At 35.6% G+C, this 8,883-nt stretch overlaps 1 long non-coding RNA gene across 1 annotated transcript; it reads right to left on the minus strand.

The window, feature by feature from the left end:
* Window positions 1–1,412: 1,412 nt before the first annotated feature.
* LOC104589976 (uncharacterized) lies at window positions 1,413–6,226 on the minus strand. The gene is made up of 4 exons (XR_016076649.1): window positions 6,041–6,226; window positions 2,628–2,741; window positions 2,017–2,082; window positions 1,413–1,915 (listed from the first exon to the last, which is right to left on the minus strand). It is a non-coding gene; the product is annotated as an uncharacterized LOC104589976 (long non-coding RNA).
* Between the last annotated feature and the right edge of the window lie 2,657 nt (window positions 6,227–8,883).

Raw genomic sequence — 8,883 nt, forward strand, 5'->3', positions numbered from 1 at the left:
GGGATTAAACCTATTCACAGGTAGTGTCATGTTCGGGAAGGGCTTTGTCTTTATATCAATAGAATATATTGAAGCCCAACTTCAAGCCCAACCCAACCATTAGACCTATCTCTTGAGTCAAGCCCGGCGAGGAAATTGTTATTCTTTAGTACTTTCTCATTTCCTCACCAATTAATTTATATATTTAATTTAGTAACTTAAAAATTTTATTTATTTAATTTTATCAACATATTATTTCCCTCTATCTCCCCCTCCCTCTCCCTGAGTCCAATATTTTGGGTTGTAGATAGTTTGGATGTTTACTTATTTATTTATTTATTTATTATTTTACTATATGAATTAAATCTTTATCTACAAATTTTATTATTTAGCTTAATAAATTATATAATTAATGAATAAATTATATTATTAACAAATTATCTCTCTCTCTCTCTCTCTGAATCCTTATTTTTTGGGCTATCAACGAGTTAGGTTTAGAGTGGGATATGTACCTATCCCGTCCCATTAATAAATGACATTTTATTTATTTATTTTACTTCATTTATATATTTTAATACATTAGATAAACTATTATATATAAATTTTTATTTATTTGATTCAACCCAAAACCCAATAATAAATAAATATTTAGTTATTTTATTAAAATAAATCATTGATTTGTTTATTTTACAAAATTAAGTAAAATATTATTCATAGATTTCTATTTTTTAATTTACTAAATTATTCAAGTAGTTAATAATTTATTTAAAACTTAAGTTATTTAATATTTAGGGCTATTAGTAAGTTAGGTTTCATTTGGGATTAAAATTATTAATGAGTTGGGCTAGGTTTAGATTGGGATTTTAGAATATATTTAAGCCCAAGTTTGAGTTTGGGTCGGCCTTCGGGCCTAGATCTTGAGCATGAACCCAACGTTCATTTACTTTGTGGCGGCAGTCATAAATTTTTTTAGCATTGATCTTGCTCCATACCCAAACCGACCAACATGACATTCTAATTTTTTTTTTCACCTGCCAAATATAATCTAAAATTGTCCAAAATTCAAATAATCTGTAATTGTTTTCGATTATTTAATACAGTTGCAATTTGTTTCAAATAACATGTTTTCTTTTCATTCGTCCAAATTGGAATTAAATATATAATATCAAAACATCAAATTACAAATAAAACATAAATTTTCATTCTCCATTTAAAATATTTAAGTCAAACACATCTTAGTTTCAAATTGAAACTTCTTGATACAAATTTCATCCTTCATTCTCATAAACATGTATACTTCCACTCAAAACACTTGGTTTACAAATCTTCTTCTACTGCTTCTACCAAAATCCAACGAAGATTAATTCCTACACAAAGATGGGAAACAAATTGTAAGCAAACCTGAACCAAAACCACAAATAAGAAAATATCAATTATGCAAAAATTTAAATAAGCATTAAAGAGAAAAGGAATTTTCTTAGTACAATGACAAAATATTAGGATTCCAAACATGAGAATACATATATAAATAAAAGTTGGAAGTCCATGTCCACTCCACCCATTCCAAAACCCTAGAAAACTAGGACCAATGTAATGGCTTTTTGCCCTTCAATTGTAGAGAAAAGGAGTTGGCATGTTTCCTTCCTTTTGCTACTAATCTATAACATAACACAAGCTATTACTGAACCATATTCATACATAATTTTAAGAAATAAAAACAAAAATAAAGATTTTTATCAACATAACTCTATCATGAACCCTTGATATATAGAATTGTAAGGGTAGAATCAGGAGCCACAACAATCCTAAAATTTCAAGCCTCTCAATTGCAGAACCACAATAGACAGCAAACCAGAACCATCAGCTTAACTTCTGAGATATTGGATTCAAGATCTACAACCTCGATTGTATGGCCTAGACTCCTGCCTTCCCTGACCTAATTAATATAAGAAATATTAGCTCTCTGAATGTTAAAGAGAGAAAATATTTAAATTATAATAATGGAATAAAGAACTACATATATTAATTCCAGCTAACCCGGTCTATCATAAGGACTGACGGATCCTTCATAATTTGAGCAAGCTCATTCACTGATTCCACAACCTGTGAATAAACTTCAATTAATTAAAAGAATAACACAAAGTTTCACAGACCAAGCAATTGCATGTACAGTGAGGTGGGGTTGAGATTTAATTGCAAGAACTTCTGTACTGTTCTTTCTTCAATCAAGGTACCTACCATCACTTTAAGCAAAGATGTAACAACTTGGTTGGGGCTTCTTCACTCTTCTAATTTATTTATGGATCAAATAAAATGAGTCATCATTTTTACCCTTAACACCATTTATGATGGATGGGCACATATCTAAACCCACACATGATCTCAAGACTCTTAAAGAAAGTAACGGTCGTGCCATGATCTTAAGTCCATCAAATTCTTGTATGCCATTGTACAAACTTTCTATTACCCGAAATGTTCCTTGAGATCTTATCAAAAGCCTTATTTATTTCTTTTCTAAAATACCAAATAAATAAAATGAACTTCCAACAATGGACTACTTATGATATTATTAAGAATAATTAAAACATTTGATAGGGACCGTATAACTTTTGTAAATGAAAAGGCAAACAAACATTTATAAGAGAAACCTTTATGAAGACGCAATTCCCCTGCACTTTGTTTCTTGATAGGTGCCCTTCCATTGGCATTTTCTGACATCTCCCTTTGCTTTTCCTTCACTTTGAAAAGCTTAATCATTATGCCTACAATTAAAATAGAAATTAGTATCTAAAGCATCCCAAGACATATAGCATATGAACTTTACCTTTCTTAAAACTTTGAAATTCTTGGCTGGTTTTGATTACTTTAGAAATAGGCACTAAAAGCAGTATAAGGAAGAGATTCCCAAATTTAAAATGCTCAATTCAGCATTCCAGTAACTTGCAAACCACTTATTTGCAGAATGATGACAACACAGGAATTGGAATGATTAATTTCTCCTTACAATTTTTATCATATACCAATAATACCTGTGCATTTAAACTATTACAAGTTTGAAATACTTTTCAAACTCTGCTTTCAGCACCCAATTCAGCAGTTATCAAACACTATCTTAATCTTTTTCCCATTATTGGTTAAGAAATAAAATAACTCTATTCAATAAAGTGGAAAGAGATGTATAAAATAACTCTATTCCAATACAAAATGAAGGAAACTTTTCCTTCATTGAGCTAGAGATAGAAGGCCATTTTGTATTTGAAGTAATCGAGAAAATCCAATAAAAAAGAAAAAGGGAGATTTTTGATGATTTTTAAATCTTTTCCACTAGGTAATCTATTCTCCTTATGTATGAAGATATTCAATTCAGTCGCCTTGGTGATTGGACTCTATTATGGATTTCTTACCACATTCTCCATAGGGCCCTCTTATCTCTTCTCTGAGAGCTAAGTTATGGAAGAAGGAATCAAAGCCATTTTGTATTTGAAGTTTTCCTATCTTTGCTTTATAGGCAAAGTAGGAATTTGACTAAATCTCATGTCAACAAGCATGAAAATATGCTTTTGAGGTTGAGCTAAGAATGTCAAAGTTTAGGTCCATCAACCCCTCCCAAGACCCCAGATGGCTAGGACCAACATTGAGTAATGCTAATGGGTGGAGATTTGAATAAATATGAAGCATAGAAAGGAAATAATATTGGGAAGTATTATGTCAACCCAACAAAAAAAAGCATGATTTGCAAAAGCTCCACAGCTTAACCGAGGAAAATGAGTGTCAAAATGCCATCAACTACCTTCCAAAAATATTATGCATTGATTTACACCCTAGTATTATGCATAGATTTACACCCTAGTATTATGCACTTTCCAAATAACCTAGGCAAGTCATGAACAGGATCAAGCTCCATAAGATCATTCCTTTCAAGTTAAAAGCATGACCACTACATCATGTGAGTCTTATTCCTTGAGGTGAATCTTGAAGAGAAAACCATAAGGCTCAACCTTGGGGCTTGTTCCTAAAAGTACAAGGCATATGCCTCGTACCTTGAGGTACATTATTTCTAGAACACCACCACATAGATTCTTGAGGGATAGTTCTGAGTAAGATTTTTAGCCAACAGTGATCAAAAAGCTTACTTATTAAAAAAACAATGATAAAAAACTTCATTAAAGTGAATAAAAAATTACAAAAAGAGATATACATGATGAATAATAAAGAAAAAATACAGAAAAAAAAAGACTTACTATATCAGTGACCCTTACAAAAGGAATAACATCACGACTATACAAAAAACTCCAGAGTAACACAACATGTGCTATATCAGTGGAATCAGCATTACCAATAGAGGTATTAAATGCCTACCATATGCTCTGCCTATGGGAAATGAAGTCCTTACACTGGGAGGCCCAATATTGCCTAGTGATGAACTGCCACCAAAGTGAAGTTTGGGGGAAATGACTGCTCTTGTATAACTCTCTCCAGTGGAGACAGTCATCATTGGAGAACCACCAAGAGATTGTTGTATAAGTTTCTATTTTCTACCAAAAGCAGTCCTGCATGTCATCAAAGATATGGTTTGGAACTCTTTTTGAACAGTGGACAATAAAGCTGGCATATAAAGGACTCTATCTTGAATGACCCCAAGAGTTGAGGATTATTTTCAAAAACTCTTCAGTTCCTTTTCTCCCAAGGTACCCACGTGACAGTGTGGGTGGTTACTCTCCAAAACACCTTTTGCCTCTCCAGTACCTGTGGCCTCCAATTCCTAAACACTTTTTGAACAGTGGCCACTAAAGGTGACATATAAAGGACTCAATCTTGAATGACCCCAAGAGTTGAGGGTTATTTTCAAAAACTCTCACAGTTCCTTTGCTCCCAAGGGTAACCACGTGACAGTGTGGGTGGTCTCCAAAACACCTTTTGCCTCACACCCAGTACCTGTGGCCTCTAATTCCTGAAGTCATGTGCACCATGAAGAGGATCCTACTGAAGCGCAATCAAGTTTAGGTAAAAGTTTCACAGGTCCTCTTCAAGACTGCAACTGAATAGTGAAGGAACAAGTGGTTGATTGACTCCTACCTTTCAAGCAGGGATGAATGCATGTGGAGAGAAAAATACTTGCAGTTGTATCTTCTTCTTCTTTGTATCATATAGACAAGTTTATCTTTACACATGTAACTTCACATATAAATAATCCAAGATAGGAAGAGATACAGAATCAAATCTTTCTAACAAGAAATTAATTTGGTTGTTATTTGGATGCCACTGAACTTTGGAGAAAATATGGGAATATATCCCATCAGGTGATGGGATCCACACCCTACAGTCAAATAGGATTGAGGATATGAAGGCACCATTTAAGGATCCATGCAAAACTAATTTGTATTCCATAGGCATGCCTACCAATCCATGTTTTAACCACTTGCCGAGTCAGACTCCTGTCCTGGCTATGATTTGTATTCCAATTCCCACGTCTGTATCCATGTAAAACTGACTTCACAAAGAATTTTCTTTTTCAAAAGATGAAAATTCCAACCATAAACAACCCAAACCTTCCAAAGCCGTGGAAGATACAATAAACTAGATAGACCTCTGAAACTCTTTGTAAATATAATCAAAAGTCAAAACCTTTGTCTACATAAACAGAAAGGAAAATCCAAATAGGTAGGGCATGTCTCCTAAAATGGATCAACCCAATAAACACCGTGCAGAGAGCCATAGACAACCATAAACAACCCAAACCTTCCAAAGGAAAATCCAACGAATAATTTATGAATTTAATAAAAAATAACGCATGGGAAATCAAATCAAAACAGGAGGATGAAAATTTTAAGAGCTTAAATATTATAACAAATTTAACTTGAGACCCTGAAGAGCATCCAAAATAAAAACGATCATAATAAATTAATTAATTAAAGTTAAGATTGAAAATCTGAAACTCAATATCGAGCTACACAAACAAGAATTCGTGTAAACGTGTGATATAAAACGTAGAAAAACCCTAAGAAGGATCCATCAAACGCAGCTAACAGGAAAAGGAAATATAGTAATGATTAAAACGAACCTGTAAACTTGACTAATTTTTCTGGTGGAATGTTATCAAAATTGTGGGTTTCGAGCGTATAGAACAAATGTTAAATTCAGTGCACTGATGAAAGAGAAAAAAAAGGAACAAATAGAAATCCATCAGAGCACCAGATCCAAGAGAGCATAACTCGAAAGAGTCAAGGAGGCTTTGGCAATAGATCTCACAGGTGCTGGTCACGCCCGCCCTTGGTCTTAGCTGTGGCTTCTCCTTTAGAAAAACGATATTGGCTTTGTTGATAATATGGGTTTGAATGGCTGAGATATCGTTGCATTTCTGAACCTCATTGGCACTTGTCACGTTGTGGTACATTGAATCGCCAGTTGGTGTTGTATGGTGGAGAACAGAGAAACTTGTCGTTCGATAGTGCATCACAGAGACGTTAGTTTCTTTTGTTGGATGCCATCCGGTGGTGCAAAGGACAACTGAGAGAGAAGAGGGAGAGAGGGGGGGGGGGGGGCAGAGAAGAGAAAATGAGAAAAATGGGAACAAGTGCGTGTGTAGGGGAGAGGAAGGAGGGAGGGCAGGAAGAAGAGAAAATGAGAAAAATGGGAACAAGTGCGTGTGTAGGCGAGAGGGGGGAGGGCGGGAAGAGGAGAAAACGAGAAAAAAAGGAAATGATTTTTTAAAATACATGCAAAGGGAGGATTTAAGTTAAATTTTCACGCTACTGTAAAAGCAATTAGTTCGGTCTTAGGGGCAGTTTAAATTAAGTAGTAGGAATCACCATTTTGTCGGTTCCAAAACTCCGGTTAAAAGTGATTTTTGTTGCAGTAAGGGGAGTTCAAGTTATAAAAAACTAAAAAAAATGATTGAATGAAAAGAATAATTTCACAAAATAGAAGAAAGTGGCAAAATGATAGGTCCACCGGCCATTTTTTCTCACCACAGATAATCGTCGATGGACCTGTAATTGGGTGCACCGCTATTTGGTTCGATATGTACAAATGAGAGGAGATGGAGGTACCTCGCATGGGGTATAAAGTACTGAAAAAAAAAAAAAAAAACCAACTTCATGTCACTTTTTTAAGTACTTCTTTTAACAAAAAGTACTTCTTCCCCACTTTTTTACCAAACACATAAATTCACTTAATAACCACTTAATGTGTGGTCACAACTCTTTAAAGAAGTACTTCTTATAAGTGAAATCAAACAAGGGCATAGTATTTATGCTAGAGTTGTCTCTCTGTGTGACCCTCTCATACCCGACCCACAAACCAATTATGTCGGTTCTCAACTCATACCCAAACAAATTATATAATTAATAACATATAAGAATCTTAGCATTTTTTATCAATAACACAACCGTAATAATATATAAGAATCTTAGGTACATGTTGATCACCACAATTGTAATAAGGCAGAAGGTGCGAAACCGATACCATAGAGACACCCATGATGAGTTCACGATTCGACACAAATCTGTGATGAGCTCTGAACCTGCACGAACTTGCAATGAGCTCAAAGCCCAAAACGAGTTTGCGAGGCCACCATAGGCCTGCAACAGACTCAAAGCTGTGATAACAATGACATTCCCGAAATTGCTAGGGATCTGCGATGAGATCACAACCATCGCAGATCAATGATGAACGAATAAACACGATGATTGACCAATGTCATTGTGATAGGATGCCCAATAGGATTAAGATAAACACGTAAGATTAGTATTGACATCATCCGTGCCACTTCAGTTTAAGAGACTTGCAAAGGAAGTAGTATACTTATATTATGAGAATCCTTAGACGAAAGAAAACCTCATCCTGCAGAAATCCCATAAAACACATAGCAAAACCTTAGTGATGTCCCCCTGACAACTAACACCGAATCAATGATTCCCTTTCTAAGTGGGAATCAAACTCTTTTAGCTCCTTCCTTTCAGGACCTCGAGATCTCTCCTTATAAAAGGAGATCTGACTCATTGTGGGAAACATTCTGTCAATCAGAGTCTTTAGCCTACCCTTTGTCCTCAACCTTCCTTCGTCTTTCAAGGAGACCCTTGTACGTAGCCTTACCACCATACTCACATTAGAATCTCTAGTTGTTCCTTGATCACGAAGGATGGTTGTTTGTAAGATCAACCTTTCCCCTGTCCTAGAAGAATAGTCAAATGAACACGAAAATATTAACCTAAAGGCCAAAGACCAAATCGACCAAGAGTCGGCCAAATAAGTTGACATAGAAATCCTCTCCAACAAGGTGTATGATTTTGAGGCTCGGTTCGACCAACTAGAATAGATGTAGGCCAAGATGAGAAGCACCTTGCAATTACTCCTCCAAAGATCATCTACAATTGAACATTCCCCATTCACCCCTATCGGTCCTTCTGCATCTATCCTTGCTAGCCACCCTACTAACTTGAACCCCAGCATGAACGGGCATCCTCCTAGAACCAACCCCATGCCTACACAAGATACAATACAAAGGACTTGTTTCTCCATTGCTGAATAACCCCATATGGCCCCACAAAGCAACACGGTGATGGAGGCACCCATCAGCCGTACTGAGTAGAAAGATTATGTCTAGGGCCTAATGGAGGAAAGTCAAAACAGAGCCCAGTTTGCACTCATACTCCAAAAGACCTATCCTGATTAATCCTATACAAACCATACCCCTCCAGTTATGTTCCACCACAACAGTGGCCACAGTATGATGGGAAAAATGGGAGTTCATAAGAGCATGTGAACAAGTTCGAAGACGCGTTGGGATCGTTTTCCCTGGACGGAGACCTGAAAGTTTGAGAGTTCTCAAAATCCTTGACTGGACTGGCATACACATGGTTCGTCAACCTGACCTCGAGAAGCATAAACTCATGGGCAAAGTTA

The sequence above is a fragment of the Nelumbo nucifera genome, chromosome 5, assembly GCF_055504915.1.
Source record: "Nelumbo nucifera cultivar China Antique chromosome 5, China Antique-T2T, whole genome shotgun sequence".
Lineage (NCBI taxonomy): Eukaryota > Viridiplantae > Streptophyta > Magnoliopsida > Proteales > Nelumbonaceae > Nelumbo > Nelumbo nucifera.